This window comes from Homalodisca vitripennis, chromosome 2, assembly GCF_021130785.1.
Source record: "Homalodisca vitripennis isolate AUS2020 chromosome 2, UT_GWSS_2.1, whole genome shotgun sequence".
NCBI lineage: Eukaryota > Metazoa > Arthropoda > Insecta > Hemiptera > Cicadellidae > Homalodisca > Homalodisca vitripennis.
In genome coordinates this window covers 33,784,157-33,801,292 of record NC_060208.1, presented here as the reverse complement: position 1 = coordinate 33,801,292, position 17,136 = coordinate 33,784,157, and the positions used below count along the sequence as shown (strand labels likewise).

The following is a 17,136-nucleotide window of genomic DNA, read 5'->3' as shown; positions in this document are numbered from 1 at the left end:
TGTCAATCGAAGGAAATTTACACCTAGAAGTAATTATCATACATGTTTTAACTCTTTTCAAACCGACCTATTTCGACCTCCACCAAAACTAGTGTGGCTAATGATCTGTTTCCTTCTTAGGATAAAAGTCTTTATTAATTTTAAGAAACAAAACGAGGTTGTGATTTTATATAACACAAATTAGATCTCGGTTCATAGACCAGTTGGTTCTCATGTGTTGCATAAAAAGCATACTGTTGCGCTTTAGTGGCAATCAATTAATAAGAATCGGCTTAACCGTTCCCCTTTTGCACTAATAATAAGCTGTTCTTGAACTTTGTTACAAGTATGATATAATCCCCGTATAATGCAGCAAGCTGATCTCAATAATGTACGACAGTAGGCTAAAAAATCATTAATTTTAGAGTGGGTATTGAAATTCCGACTCCTTATTGGAAAGATTCAGTATAACAACGAACATGTCATTTTAAAATCTGTTATTAAAATATTACCATTCTTATTAATAATGCACCTCATTTCACTTGAAATAAATTTTGATGTAATTTTGAAATAAATAAATAAAAGGATGTACACTGGTAGATTTACATACTTAAACACCGCAGCCTATTGTACCTATGCACAAAATTTCCTCATTTTATCTTCATCTTCTGATGAGCTGGAATACAAAATTAGACGTTAGTTTGGTACTAGTTTTAGATAGCCTAAACATTTTAATTACATTTTAGTTTCGTTGGTAGTGCCCGGCTTAAAATAAAATAATGTTTAGTGTTACTAAACCTATAAGTAAATTGAGATGACAAGAATTTACCATGTTTATTTTAATATACGAGTAATATCTCTGTGCTCCAGGAACATAAAATCGATCACACTAAAAAAAGGTCCCAGCTTCTGAGTAAGAAGTTAATACTTGGTACAGTATTTAGTAGAAACAGGAGATACATATTGATAAAAGGTATATTGACTTGAGTTCCATGAGAATCTGGAAGTAGTGATCTGTGTATTCTTTGTTAGACTGGGGGGCTTTGCGGACAAACAGGTTCTGCCATACATGGATATACTTCCTCTATATATTACGATATGGTAATGTGAGAAGCACTGGATATGATGAATACACGTCAGTTTCAACTGCAAAAGAAGATACATAAGAATCACATATGGTTTTCTCCAGGCATTCATGCAGAAACGTTTTGCCGCTCAATAACCTGTTTAACTTTTCTTCAATATTTGTTTTATAAACCCTACAAATTTTAAAAAGTAAATATACTTTTCTAAATTATAACGTTGTTTTCTATTTATTATGAAACGCTAACGATTTGACTAAACCATGGTGAAATATTCTTTTTTCATAATGATTTAATTCCATTACTAATAAGGTCTATAATCCCTTGAAACCATCTCTTTTGTCAGATACTGACGTGTTTTGGCTTTAGAGGGTCATTGAAATACTCTCTGGTGCATGGTGCATAGTACTGTATTCTTGACGTTTTAATAGTGGAAGAGACAAGGAAATATTGAAATGCATTAATTTAGTTTATTAGCTTATTTTAACATTATTATCGTATACCATATTATCAATTTTGAACAATGACTGTTTATGACTGTTTCTTGGTAATCCTGTACCGTTGGACGATAACACATGAGGGTGGTGACTTCTGAGGTCGTAGTAATAAATACTAGAAATGCAAAGTTTACTTATAAGTTCAGTTTAATTACGAAAACTTACAAGCACCACTTTTAGATGGTAAAGGAAAAGTATGTAATGCTACGTTGCTGCCAATTAGAACACAAGAACTAAAAACGAATATCTTCTAAGTGGGCCTAAATTATCCAATGTTCTCTGGAATTATGCCTACGATGTTCTACTTTATAAAACAATAAGATTTCACTTCCCTTCGCAATATGTAGACTCACAACCCGGGTGTCGTTGTCATGGCACGAGACATTGAAGCTGTAGTCTTAGAACGGTTATTTCTAGAAGAGGAGTAGAAGTTGGGAAACTGGTAGCCATCTACTCAAACAACACTTGAGATACATCAGGTACGTGAGCTACGTGAACTCGCCTAAAACAAATTCGCGACGTTATCAGCCATTTAATGATACAAATTACTTATTATAACAACGTGTTCACCATTAAGGACGACTCCACATCTTTTATCTAGCTCAATCAAGCAAATAAAAGATCTTAAAGGGTAAGTAACTTTACTATTTACAACTTTACTTTACGTTTGCAACGTTTCTAAGCACGTGCGTGAACGAAAAATTGATTCGTGTCTCGGTAAATATATAATTTGACCGCGCCAATTTGCAATTCACCAACTAATTTAAGCTTTAGGAGCCCGAGATCGAGGTGGACACCCCTCAAGGTGCTGAGACAGCCAGCTTTGACAGATGTTTTAGTATAGAAAATATAATTTAATTCAATCTAATCGCCCCGGTTTTAAAACTAACGTGATGCTATTCAGACAGCACCACATTTATAAATGATAATAACATCTTCTGGAAAAAACACCATAGTATAATTCCCCTAAAATTAACCAAATTAAGTCCTAAGAATTATCGGAAGGATTTCACCCATACATCCACGGAGCCACCGGAACAACTGCCTCGTCTTTTGAGCGACTCCCCCGACCTTTGATAACCGGCGTCAGTAGCGCCCTCTATCATGCAAGACAACTATGCCTATCTGACCACTTGCTAACTAACTGTTGTGCCTTCGGCACATCCTCTCCCCCTTTCCCAAAGTTTTTTTTATGTATATAATGTCTCCCAACACCAACATTGTACGTGACACATTGAGGCACGTCTTCCTAACCTAGCTTACTGGGTTAAATGGATTGCTATAGAATTTCTAGTTCCCCCATTTCCTCACCACCGACACCATACCTAATCTACTCACAATTAATTATTGTGAGTTTCTCGATAACCTTGGAACAAGGCATACATGCATCCCTGCCTTTATGCAAAATCTGATTCCCCCCTTTGCACCCTACCACCGTATAGACAATCAGTCATTGGTTTGTCCCTTTGGAACCTCGTGTGAGTTTGTGTTATGTAAATGAAAACATCGAAAATTATGAAATAAGGAGGAAGGTAATCTTTAAGCCTTCAACATTGAAAAAAATAGGTGTAGCATTTTTTTTTATTTTTTATTCTGCATATCCTCCTAACCCTCATGATGTGACGGCTACTTATTGAGCTCATTTCAACTCCTCCTACTCCTCGAGATGATTATTATCCTATTCCTTATATTCAAGTCAATAAATATCTTAATAATTAGATAAATGTTGACTGTATTTATTTATTTACTCTGGTTCTAACTTATCACCTGGAAGATGTCACTCTATCTCAAATAGGAAAAGGTAGGATTTTAAAGGTTGGCAGTTTGTGAGCAATTATGTAGTTTCATATATATATATATATATATATATATATATATATATATATATATATATATAAGAATAAGAATGTATTTATTCCACCATCAAATAACAAAGGTAAACATATGTAAAAAAACTTGGAATGACTAGTCACCGCATCAAGTAAAGGTGACTAGCACAATGAAAATAAACAAGAACTTCTTACATCAAACAGTCTAAATATTACTTATAACCTAACGGTCCGCTGCAGTGTCAGCACTTATTTATTTAACTGAACCAAAGTACACTTTACATTACTACGATTAAGTAAAATAAACTAAGTAAACTATTCACTTCACTAAGTAACCTCGTCAGTAGGTGAACTAAAAACATCCAATACATTAAATAAAGCCAAACAATTGAATACTTAAAAATATTTACACAAACGCATATAAACTCTATTCCATATATCTACAATAGGAATTCGTTTTTAATTTTCATAATTATAGCTAATGTAATATTTCTACCAGGTCATTAATGTTGTCTTTATCAAACAGCCATGATTTTAATTTAATCTGAAATAGCCTTATGTTTTGACTGTTTTTTATGTCTATTGGTAAAATATTAAAAATTTTTGGGCCTAAAAATATAAATGTTTTACTGAACATAGTTTTATTCACTTTTGGTCTAATGTATGTTACTTTAGAAGCTGCCCTGGTATAGAAGCGAAATTGTTTTGAACATTTATTTCCACTACGTATGTAAAACATTTTTAATACTTTAAAAATAAAAAGGTATTTCAGAGGCAGAATTTTTAGGAGGCGAAATAGAGGCAAGGACGGTTCGTGTTTGGATTTAAATGTTATGATCCTTATAAAGTGTTTTTGTATGATTTCTAATGGATTTAGTGTGGTATTGTTTGCTGCACCCCACACTTCTATACCATAAGTCAGTCTTGAGTGGATTAAGGCAAAATATAGCATACGTAAAAGGTCATCGGTTAAAAGATTTCTTAAATAATAGAACGTTCTTATATTTTTTCTTAATTGGGTCTGTAGATGATAGATGTGTTGCTTCCATGAAGCGTTTTCGTCTAGAATTACGCCCAGATATTTTATATGAGTTACTTGACTAATAATCGGGCAGGGACAGTTATCATTGATTGAGCAATTTAAATAATCGTGATATTTTAAAGTATTAGGGAAAGAGTATTGTTTTAGGTCAAAATTAATAAAGTTTGTTTTTTCAGCATTTATTTTCATTCTGTTGTTAATACACCAGGTTCCCAAGGACTGCAAATCTTCATTAATGTCGACCCATATGTTTTCCCAACTTTTCTTGGAGTAATGGATGGCAACGTCATCGGCAAATGCTATTATTTTACCCTTGAATGGAACATTCATTAAATCATTTATGAAAATTAAAAATAGTGTTGCAGACAGTACCGATCCCTGGGGTACACCTTTCACAATAGATTTTGCGTGACTGAGACAGTTTTGAATTTTTACTTGCTGGGTTCTTTCTTTTAGAAAACTACTAAACCAGTTTAGCAAAGGTCCTCTTATTCCAGCGAGTTCTAATTTGTCTAGAAGTATGTCAATGTCAACAAGGTCGAAGGCCTTTGAAAAATCTATAAATAATCCTGTACATTTATGACTATTATTTATGCTGTTTAAAATTCCCTCCATAAAAGTTGCAATAGCCGATTCTGTACTTTTACCTTTAGTAAAGCCAAATTGGTTGAAAAAAAGTTGTTGTTATTTAAAAATGAAAGTAGCCTAGATTTAATGCACCTCTCTAGAATTTTAGATATAATAGGCAATAGAGCAATCGGTCTGTGGTTTTGTATCATTTCGGGGCTGCCTTTTTTAAAAATAGGTACAATTATAGTTTGTTTTAATTTAGAAGGAAACTTGCCTGTTTCAAAACTTAAGTTGACAATATATGATAATACTTCAGATATAGCAGTTTCAATATGTTTTATTAATTGGACTGATATATTGTCAATTCCAGTAGATCTTTTATTATTTAGGGATTTAATGGTATTTGCTATTTCTAGCGGAGTGACAGGACTCAGGAACATTGAATGCGGTTGACGGCAACAGTGTGCGAGGGCTGCCTCGCGAGGGGGGGAGGGGCCGGCTATCAGCTGTTGAGAGACTGATACAAAGTATTCATTGAATATGTCGGCTATTGATTCTGGCTTATCGATTATGGTGCCGTCCTCCAGTCTTATCTTAGTAGTTAGTTTTTTATCAGTTCTATCAATTAGACTGTTGATTGTTTTCCATTGATATGCTGAATTACCTGCATTGCGATGAATTAAATTGTGGTAGTAGTTTTTCTTTGTACAACTTATCTCGGTTTGAAGATTGTCTTTAAATTTATTAAAGTAATTGCAAAAAGATTTGTCATACGGTCTATTTTTCAAAATTTTTACTAATTTGTTCCTCTTATTTATTTTTTTTAACAGTGATTCCGTTATCCACGGACTTTTGAATTTAGCTTTGCTGAATTTCGGCAGAAATACTTTTTCATTGGTATTTGAAATTATACTTTCATGTAATGTATCATAAAACATATCTAGTGACAGGTCAACGTCTGTCGTATGATAGATTGCATCCCAGGAGGAAGCTAATAAATAATGTTTAACACCCTCAAAGTTAATTTTTTTAATTGTCACTTCTTTGTTGTGCTGCAAATTGTGTACATTAAAGTTATTTAGAGTTAATGCTGTTAAACTGTGGTCAGTAATGTTAATGTGAAAAATTCCTGTTTTGAAGTTTGTTAGATTTTTGTGCCTGACGAAAATGTGATCCAGACATGAAGCATGTTCTGAGGTTATTCTAGTGTTATCATTTATAAGCAAGTTAAAACTATTATTTTGGAACAGAGATAGGTAGGCTTCAGATTCGGGACTATGTTTTCCTATATCTATATTAAAATCTCCAATAACTATAGAATTTGGTTTTAATTGTTTGAGAACAGGTTCTACTTCTTTTACAAACTCCAATTTTGAAAACTCATATATATATATATATTTTTTTTTCTTTTTACTGTTCAGAATGAGACTCTGACTGGCCACACGATCAGTGGGTGCCACTAACCTATACTCGTAGGAAGGAAAGGGAGCGCCCTCCTTTCCCCCAAGCGGTCATCGTAAAAACAATTCCCAGTCACAAAATATTGATAGTGAGGAAACGTACTCCATTCCCTAAAGACGTGCCAGCTTAGAAATGAGGAGAAATTAAAATACCCTACACCAAAACCAACTAATTAAAATTAACCTACTTACACTAACGAAGTGAATGTTAACATTCACGTTACAATTTATCAAGTACTGTAGAAAAGGTTTTCCCATCCCCGCTCCATTTTGCAAACTCCTTACGTAGAGTTTGTGAAAAATCTGACTCGGTTCGAACGACACATGTCCGACTTATTGGCGACGCTCTATGACAACTCACCCACCTAACACTCTTTCATTATTGATCTATCATATTTGTATACAACTCTCATTTTATTTATATTTCTATATGAAATAATACAAGACAGATTTCATATCACAACATTCTACTTTCCTATCACTTCCGTAGTAAAATTCGACTCTGAACTAATATTAATGTGAATATTTGTTTGTGTAATGAATGTCAGTGTTATGAGGGTGCGCTAGGGATCTCCTCGTCCAACCATCTGTTTGAAATGTAAATAATAAAACAAAAATTACTTGGTAGCATATGCTCTTTTCATCACATAAAAGGATAGCCAGATTTGGATAACCCTCCCTCGTATATGTGTGTGTGTGTGTTTCCAACTATCTCTCAACGCAGTCAGCCTCAAAACGCAGAAGTGATCAAGGCTTCGCAAACCCAGATCTTAGTGACAACTGCGTCGAAAAAGCCTCCCGCATTGAGGACGATCTGTAGTAGATGTATATTTTCAAATGTAAGTGTATTCTTAATATATAGTATCACAAAGTCTCTCTTTGCACCTTGAGGGACCATCCCCGCTTCTCAAGCTAACTGGTTATTTATAGTATTAAATTTCCGATTTATTTAAATTTTACCTGAAAATGGCTTTTAATTGCGAGATGTGAGCATTTCTCACGAATTTCTTACTTTTAGGGTCGCTTAGGGAAACTGTCACCGTAGACGTGAAACGTGTAATAATAAGGGGCCGGGACCATAACGGGTTTAGTTTAGCCGATATGTTCTTCGCTGCCTGACTAATATTGATTAACCGGTACATTACCGTGTCACCAACCTTGAAGGCAGCAGGTTTCCTGTTGATATTGTACCTTGAGGCTATCCTTTGATGAGCTATTTTAAGGTTTTCAAAAGCCTGGGCCCAACGCGCCTCGATATTAGTTTGATTACTATCTAACTGCAGCAAATCATCTAAATTCCAAATATTCTCCAAGTGATTTCTAATGCTGTATCCAAAAAACAGTTTGGCAGGTGAAAATCCAGTGCTAGCATGTTCAGCAGAGTTAAACGCGATTTGAAATAAATGTAAATTACGGTCCCATTCTGAATGGTCCTTTTGATGAAAAACCCGGAGAGCTACCTTAATATTTTTGTTAACTCTCTCGGCATTTGATGGCTGCAGATAATAAACCGTTGTTCATACGTGCTGTATCCCGAGTGATCGGCACATGCCCTGGAACATTTCTGACCTAAAACAACTACCATGATCGGAAACAATCGATTTTGGGAATCCAAAGTACGTGAAAACTCCCTTTTCCATGAAGCTGACGGCTGTCTTAGCAGTACAGTTTCTTGCGGGAAGCCATCTACCACCGTTAAAAGCCATTTGTTCCCTCTCTTTGAACGTGGTCCTATGAAATCGATAAATATACGTTCAAAAGGTACTGAGTAGACTTCGGACGCAAGATGACCCACACGCGTGTTTTGAGCCTGTTTACAACGCTGACATTCCACGCAAGATCTCACAATACCCGTTATACGCTGACGCAGCTGATCCCCATGAAAATACTTGGATACTCTAGACCATGTTTTTGAAATCCCCAAATGAGCAGACGTTGGCGAGCAGTGATATACTTTAAATAGCATTGGAATCAATTTTTCCGGAATTACAATACGTGGTCGTTTATGATTAGGTGCTCGATATATTAAAATTCCGTCACGAAGAAAATAATTAGGTGGCGGCGTACGACTTTGAACCTGCCGAATTATGCTATTAATGTTTAAGTCGTCTCTTTGATGCTCCTTAACATCCTTAAATGCTTCGGGTATCCCATACAAAAGAAGTACCGAATGAGGTGATTGCTCTTTTGAAGTAGATGGAATTATCTGTTCATCATTTTTATGTTCAAATATTCTTGATAAGCAATCCGCCACAACATTGTCCTTGCCTTTAATGTGATGCACGGTAAATTTAAATGCATTTATGAATGTAACCCATCGTGCAATTTTGCCAATTTGTCTAGGATGATTTAATAACCAGCTGAGTGCACTATTGTCTGTATAAAGATCGAATTCCGAATGTTCTAGATAAGGTCGAAATTTGTTAAGGGCAAATACTACCGCGAGAGCTTCTAATTCAAAGGTACTATAATGTCGCTCATGTTGATTTAGTGGTCGGCTTGCAAATACTATTGGGGCCAAACTACCCTCAATACGCTGAGACAATACGGCTCCTAGGGCTGAACCTGATGCGTCTGTTTGCAGCGTAAACGGTATGTCAAAATTAGGTAGTCTCAACACTGCCCCAGATGTTAATAGCTGTTTCAATGTGTTAAAAGCTACTTTTTGCTGTGGACCCAAAACAAAGTTAACCCCTTTTTTCTTCAATTCATTTAATGGTTGAGCGATGCTAGAAAAATCTTTAATGTATCTTGCATAAAAGGAGCACATACCTAGGAATCTACTTAATTGCTTAAAGTTTTTGGCTTCTGGGTAGTTTTCTATGGGCTCAATTCTTTCATTACTAATGGAAACTTTATTTGGCTGAAAAACGTGTCCAAAAAATTCAATGTTTTGAGTGGCCAATACCATTTTGTCTGGGCTAACAGTGAGTCCCGCCTCTCGCAAACGATCCAAAACCAGTTTTATGTGCTTTAAATGATCCTCAAATGTATCACTGTAGATTAAAATATCGTCAAAATATGTGAACACAAACTGAAACTTTAAGTCGCCAAGCACCTTATTTAATAAATTCGCCAGAACCATGCTCCCCGATGCTAAACCGAAAGGAACATAATTCCATTCAAACTGTCCCGTACTTGTCACGAAGGCGGTATATTTTTTGAGGCCTCCTGTAAGGGAATCTGATTATATGCGTTCACTAAATCCATGATAGAATACCAAGAAGATTTTCCGAGGTACTGGAAGACGCTTTCAATAGTAGGCATAGGTGTTGATTCTAATTCAATTATTTTGTTAATTCCCCGGTAATTTACTACTAATCTTTGAGAACCGTTCTTTTTTTGAACTAAAAAAGCTGGACTGCTGTATGGTGAATTTGATGGTCTAATTACACCCTGTTCAAGTAACGATTTTACGTGTTTTTCTACCAAAATTTGCTTCGGAGGCGCATACTGATAGGGACTAGTCCTTACCAACTGATTTGACGTTACTCTAATGTTGTACTCAATTAATTTTGTCCTTCCTAGTGTCTTGGTAATCGTATTTGGATAGCTACTGATTATATGTTTCAATTCATTTATCTGAGACTGATTAAGAGATTCACCAAAACTTGGTCCTTTAGGGTTCGAATTGTCCACAACCTTGGCTTCCAAGTTTGCTAAAACCAATGAGGTATTAAAATTAAATGTCACTGTTTTCCTTACCGTGTTTATAATCATACCCGAAGCTTGCATAAAGTTAAACCCTAAAATAATTGAAACAGGCAATTCTTCGGCTACTAAAAAAGGAGAGGTCCATGAACAGTAATTTATTTTGAAATGAATATCCCTCTCATCTATGACATTTATCGGCTGGCCATTTGCGACGATACCGGTACAATCTGTGGGCTTTATTCCATTCAGAACACCCTTTTCGTTGCTCAACTGTTTTAGCTCATTGGCACTTATTATGGTTCTAGATGAACCTGTGTCAAGGAGACCGAATAAGGTAACTCTCCCAAATTGCATTGGAATATACATCAAGTCTGACTTGGGAACCCCAGTTTTGAAGGCATTGGCAGGTCTTACCACGGACAAAGCTTTAATGGGGGCGTAGGGCCTGCCAACCAACGTCCCCTTGAGTTGTTTAAATTATTATTTTCCCGATAATTATGAGAACTTCCACCAGTATTGCCTCCACGACCACTCCAAGGTCCTCGCCTATCACCATGATACCGTGTTCGTTCCGAGTACTCCCTGTCTGTTGCTTTCTGACCCACCGGAGTGCCTGCAATCTCTCTTCGTGTAGGATTGGTGTGTGTGTAAGTTCTTCTCGTGCTATTATTTACCTCTGCAACCACATGATTTGGGCAACCCGAGTACTGGGCACTTGTTCCTGTATCACTGGGTCCGGCGTTATTATCAGTCCCCCGTCTGTGTTGTAACCATCCCATGTTACCGGAGCTATCATTACGGCCCGAAAGATTACCATATCTACTGTCCCGAGGCCAGTTTGAGTTATATGACTCATTACTTTTTCTATACGGGTACAAGGTGTAGCTTGCATTAGGCCGAGAAGGGGTTTGCTGAACATTAAATTCCCTTATACCATCGATAGTGGAACCCATCTCTATCAAATTCTGTAGGCGTGACGGAGTAGGCAGTCCCGCAAAACAAGCTCGTGTATCAGGCAAAATTGCTCCCATTATTATTTCAAAAATATCATGATCCTCGGCTTCTGGAGTTAAGATAGCACACATAGTTCGGATAGCATCTACAAAATCGGTAAACCGCTCTTGTTGGCGTTGAGTCCTGTACACATGCCGACTTATTGCCTCCCGAAGTAATCTTCCAGGGAAGAATGCTCTTATGATTAATTTTCTAAGCTGTGCCCAGTCTAATTTTTGAGTTACCGCTTCGTGGAAAATGTTTCGCAGACGCCCTTCAGTTTTGGGTAAGATATTCAAAACTACGCTTTGATCTGAAGTTATCTTCAAATTGAAGATTTGGAAGATTTGCGAAAGAAATTTAAGTATTTTATGCGGATCTCCGCCGGAATTATAAGGTAAGGCGGCAACAACATCCCTCAAAACTGAACTTGAACCATTCTGACTATACGGTGGAGGATTTAATGCCGTAGCTAGGTTCCTATTAAAACTGTCAGCTGTCTGCTTTATAACTTCCATTGTTGATTGTTGCAGCTGAAGAATCAAAGACATTGGGTCTCCTAACGCGGCGTTGGATGATGTTGTTGGCACTGCAATACCATTAACCGAGGGTTTCTGTTGATTCGATTCCTTACCATCATTTTGATTTTCAGTAAGACAGTTATTTTTAATACTACCTGGGGTTTCCCGTTCGTTTACGTCCACATTTACTTTGGTAACATCAGACCGTTCCTCTTCGAAATTGTTTCCAGATATTAAGTTAAGTCCCATACCGTCATTGATTCGGCTACTAGATGGAACCCACTCCGAACCAATTTTCTTTTGCGATTTTACAAAATCCGATAGCGCAGCCCTCATCTGCCGGACCGTAATACTAGCTAATTTGAATTTGTCACACTGTATCTTGAGTTGATCCCTATCAAGTTTGTAAATCCAATTCAGACTTTCATCCGAAATTTGGATATCTTCGTTAGACTACATATTAATACCAAAGCACACGGATTCCCAAAACAAGTAATACTATAGATCAAATAACAATAGCAATAATATGATAGTTGCGGATGGCCTACCCCTGAGCTCAATACAGGACGATTCTACCGGGCAAAGTTGTATGTGACATTTTGTTTAACTCTCTAAGGCCTCCCTAATTATTTGAAAAAGAACCGCGTATCCCTGCCCATTCAAATGTAATAAATCTGGTTTCCCATTAAAATATTGCAATTCAAAATATTTTAGGTTGCCTGTCCCCCTAGTATAGCCCTGAGTTACTACAGGATTAATGTCGACTAATCGTATTTCCTGACTTATGAATGTCGACAAGTATGAGTTGAAACTGTTAATTGCGTTCAGGTGAAAACTACCAGATTTAATTCTAGGGGATAAAGGCACTTTCATTAAGAGGATTTTAGACGGACTATATTTAATTCTTATTAACCTAATAAGCGATCGATATTGATCTCTTAACTGTTGCATAGCTTTTTTTTGCAGAATATCGTTTGTGCCTATTGAAACTAAAATAACTTGATTATTCGGAATTATTGTTTGATTTATCTTAATGTTTTTTTTAAGATTAGAAACTGTAAAACCTCCCATGGTAATAATAGGACAGATATTAATTTCTAATGAATGTGGGAAATTCATAAGCCGTTTTAAGTGAGAGTCGCCAAGTAAAAACACATTCATTATTCTTTTATATAAAATAGTATGGTGTTCAAGGTAAAGCTTTAAAATTAGTGTAAGATTTAATTATACGTAGTTTATAACTGGTGCCAACCATTACGATAAAAATCCAGTATGTACAGTAAAGATTTGTGGACACCTAGAATTTTTTGTTCAAAAATTGTTTTATCGAGAACATTTATTTATTTAAGCGAAACTTCTTATCCGGGTCATACGATACTCACTTCAATCAAACGCGTTAAAAATTACACAACTATAAAAGCTTTCTTATGGTATTTGTAATGCTGTTTCAGAACTTAAGACTAATTATTAATTAAATTCAGGTTATTGACCAAGTTACTATTAATTAATATTAAATTAAAATTGGTGATTTTACTATTTATGAATTTCTTACAACAATTTTTAACACGTGTATGCTAAGCATCTAATATAATATGTTGTATTTTGTGAATGAATACCCTAGTTTACTATCACTAACCAAGGGACTATGTTATCAGTCAATCAGCTGAGCTCTAGTGATAAGGTTTGAGGTCACAGCCCTTTTCCTCGGTTGATAGTTTCGTTATTTATTTATTCCTTACACACGTATTTATATGTGAACCTTAAATACACCCTATGTATTAAACACTGCAGTAGTTCCATGTACATATTTGTAACACATGAAATTTAATTTAGAAGAGGAAAATTCATGTCATTACTCACCAATATAATTCTAAGATATATATTCTAAAATTTAATACAATATATACAATGTATTAAAACAATTTCTGTATGGTATGAACAATAATATAAGTTAGAATTTTAATAAATTGACCTTTTAACCAACACCCTCTAATAACACTACATTTCCAACCAATAAGCCTTTAATTTAAGAGGACTTAATAATTACTGAAATCAAGTAATAATGTTACTTTTATAATTAATTTTACCCTAGGGTGATTATTTAAGACTTTAAGTTTGACTGGGAACAGTAAGTATTAGGTGGACCTCTCAAGTAATGAAAATATAAAATGAGAATATTGTACTATTGTACCCCTTAACTAATATTCAAAATAAAAAATTCCTGTATATAATCCTTCTAATTAATATCTTAATAATATCTTATTTAACAGAACTTTTAAATAACAATTATTTATGTTGAAATCGAGTATGACATGCTAATTTTCCTTCATGGTAATGTTTTCCCTTCCTAAACAATTTCTCTCTCCCGTTTAATAATATTAAATATTTTCCATCTAACATAAAACTAACATGCTCCCATTTAGACTTATGAATTAATAAATTTTCCAACTTATTCGATTTAATAATCCAAGTACAATTCGAATACTATGCAACATGCTATGATCCCATTTCTTTGTTTTAGTTATTAATGAACACCCTTAATTTAATGAACTTTACACTATAAATACCCGAATCGGCCAATTCAATCTTGTGTTAAACGCTAAGGATACCGGAAAGCCGTACAAACGGACAGACCAAATTACTTTCTAATTCATGATAACTAACAGGCTAATCACTAATTTCATGCCCGATCTGGTCTGCCGATTGAACCCGTTTCCTCCCGCATGAACCCACGAGGCTTGCCATCCTATACTAATGAATTTAGAACATTACAATGAATTAAATGACAGTGCAAAATAATATTAATTTACCTTATTTAATTTTAAAACAAAAATCTATCACAGACTGATCAACACCTTGAGGTTATCGCTCTGCTACCATCTGCAACGTTTCTAAGCACGTGCGTGAACGAAAAATCGATTCGTGTCTCGGTAAATAAATAATTTGACCGCACCAATTTGCAATTCACCAACTAATTTAAGCTTTAGGAGCCCGAGGTCGAGGTGGACACCCCTCAAGGTGCTGAGACAGCCAGCTTTGACAGATGTTTTAGTACAGAAAATATAATTTAATTCAATCTAATCGCCCCGGTTTTAAAACTAACGTGATGCTATTCAGACAGCACCACATTTATAAATGGTAATAACATCTTCTGTAAAAAAGCACCATAGTATAATTCCCCTAAAATTAACCAAATTAAGTCCTAAGAATTATCGGAAGGATCTCACCCATACGTACACGGAGCCACCGGAACAACTGCCTCGTCTTTTGAGCGACTCCCCCGACCTTTGATAACCGGCGTCAGTAGCGCCCTCTATCATGCAAGACAACTATGCCTATCTGACCACTTGCAAACTAACTGTTGTGCCTTCGGCACACGTTAAATTCATTTTTATATGTTTGGCATCAAAGGGCTAATTTAAAAATACGAAAAGATAAATTTTACTTACGGACAAAGCGCGCGAGGTCTGATCGGTCACGTAGTTGGGCTGCTACAAAGGGTTAGAAGAAAATATTCATCCGCGTGCCAATTAGGTAGTTACTCCGCCGATAGTTTAGTTCCGGAACATTGGGTAAAAATAATATTAAATTATACTGGCTGACTAGGTTGCGAAATTTACATTATATGAAATTTAATTAACTAATTTACGGTACAATCCAAGAATCGGATTCTCAATCTAATAAAAAGCGCGATGTTCTCTAGGATCCCCAAGGTAAGTAAAAAACTATGGAAGAAACCATAATATGTGTACTTTATGTTATGATGATTGGTCCCTGCCGATATTATAAGTCGAACTCCGATGTAGTACCATATCACAAACATAGTTAGATAGTTATACCCATGAGGAACATAAATAGCACATATGCATTCCTTCTAGATAGAACTGTTAACAAGACAACAAGAGCAATATTACTAAATGTTAATAAAAACACTACTTTTTCCAAATTGTTTATTTTTGAGGCCTTTTGAAACCAAAGGTTTCATATTCAGGCACCTCCACAAAAAAAATTTCGAAAGGCCTCAAAAAATAAACAATTTGGAAAAAAGTAGTGTTTTTATTAACATTTAGTAATATTTAAAGAATTTTCCAATTGCTCCAAGAGTCTACAACAAGAGCAATATTAGAATATTAATAAGTTATATAACAAGGACAATTCTTTAATACCATAATGGCGAGGTAAATCGAAATTGTAAATTGAGTTTCAAAGGATAAATAAGTTCTAAAGTTGAACAATAGGAAGACACAAAATAAAATATGTTTGACCATTTAATACAAATTATGACTATACACGAATAAAAGACAGAACGAAAAACATGCTTTGATTGGAAGAGAAGAAATACTTTTAATAGTTTAAATCATAAAATCTTAAATGCCATGTATTTAATATAAAAACATTAAATATAAAAGAATTACAATGATGTGATATACGTATTTACGGTGGGTTATGCTTAACTTCATTACCGACTCAAAACTGTCAAGTGTAGCCCTCTAGCGGCAACTCTTGAAAGTTTCTAAACTCTTGCACTATCGCAGTACATCAAGCAATAGATATAATGTTTACTGGACGTGTTTAGGTAGCCTCATAGCTCAAGTTGAAAAGCTGGAGCATTTTCATAAAGATCTATCCATAGGGGTTGAAATGTGGTTGCGACCTCTAGAACAAATATACACTGAGGGACAAAAAAGTGGGACAAGCTTTTAAATTGTTTTAACTGTATAATATTTTATTTAAAATTTCTACATTTATCTTATCTGTAGCTGATTTCTCACATGATCGCTTCAAATCTATCCTGAAACATCTGGCTTACGTTATTAATATTGCTAATCTTATCATGAGTCTAAAATAATGTCTTCCTTATCAGCCAAGAATTGAACTTTCAACCCCTTTTGGCTTAACATTGCGAGAAGTAGAAAACATCACAGGTTTCCATAGATCCAGCATAAGCAGAGCTGTGATTTGCTTTAGATTAACAGGAAGTTATGAAAGGAGGCAGGGATCAGGCCGTAACAGAACAACAAGTGCCAGAGATGATAGTTTTGTTGTGTCAGTAAGTTTGCGAAATCGGTTCCAAATTCTGTTGAAGTTCATAATAAGCTTATGAGAGCCCGTGGAGTGAATGTTTCCACACGAACAATTAGAAGAAGGTTACAGGAGGTGGGACTTGGAGCTTATCGTCGAGCCACAGGTACCAGCTGCTCCCGCGCCACCGAAGAGCTCGTTTGGAGTTTGATCGAACTCACGTAAATTGGACCGCAGAGCAGTGGAGCCCAGTGCTGTGGACCGATGAGTCTTGGTTCTCCCTGAGATCATCAGACGGTCGTGAAAGAGTGTGGAGACGGGCTGGAGAGAGGTTTGCTCAATGTGCAATATCGCCAAGAGACAGTTTTGATGGTGGGTCCATAATGGTTTGGGGAGGAATTTCAAGAGAGGCTCACACAGAGCTTGTAATTGTTAATAGACGGACATTAAATGCTGAAAGGTACGTGGAAGAGGTTTTGTCAGAACA

The 17,136-nt window shown here is 35.6% G+C and overlaps 1 protein-coding gene across 1 annotated transcript in view; it reads left to right on the top strand.

The window, feature by feature from the left end:
* The window catches only part of LOC124353775 (protein D1-like), a 123,808-nt gene that overhangs the window by 34,598 nt on the left and 72,074 nt on the right, over positions 1 to 17,136 (top strand). The window lies entirely within an intron of this gene.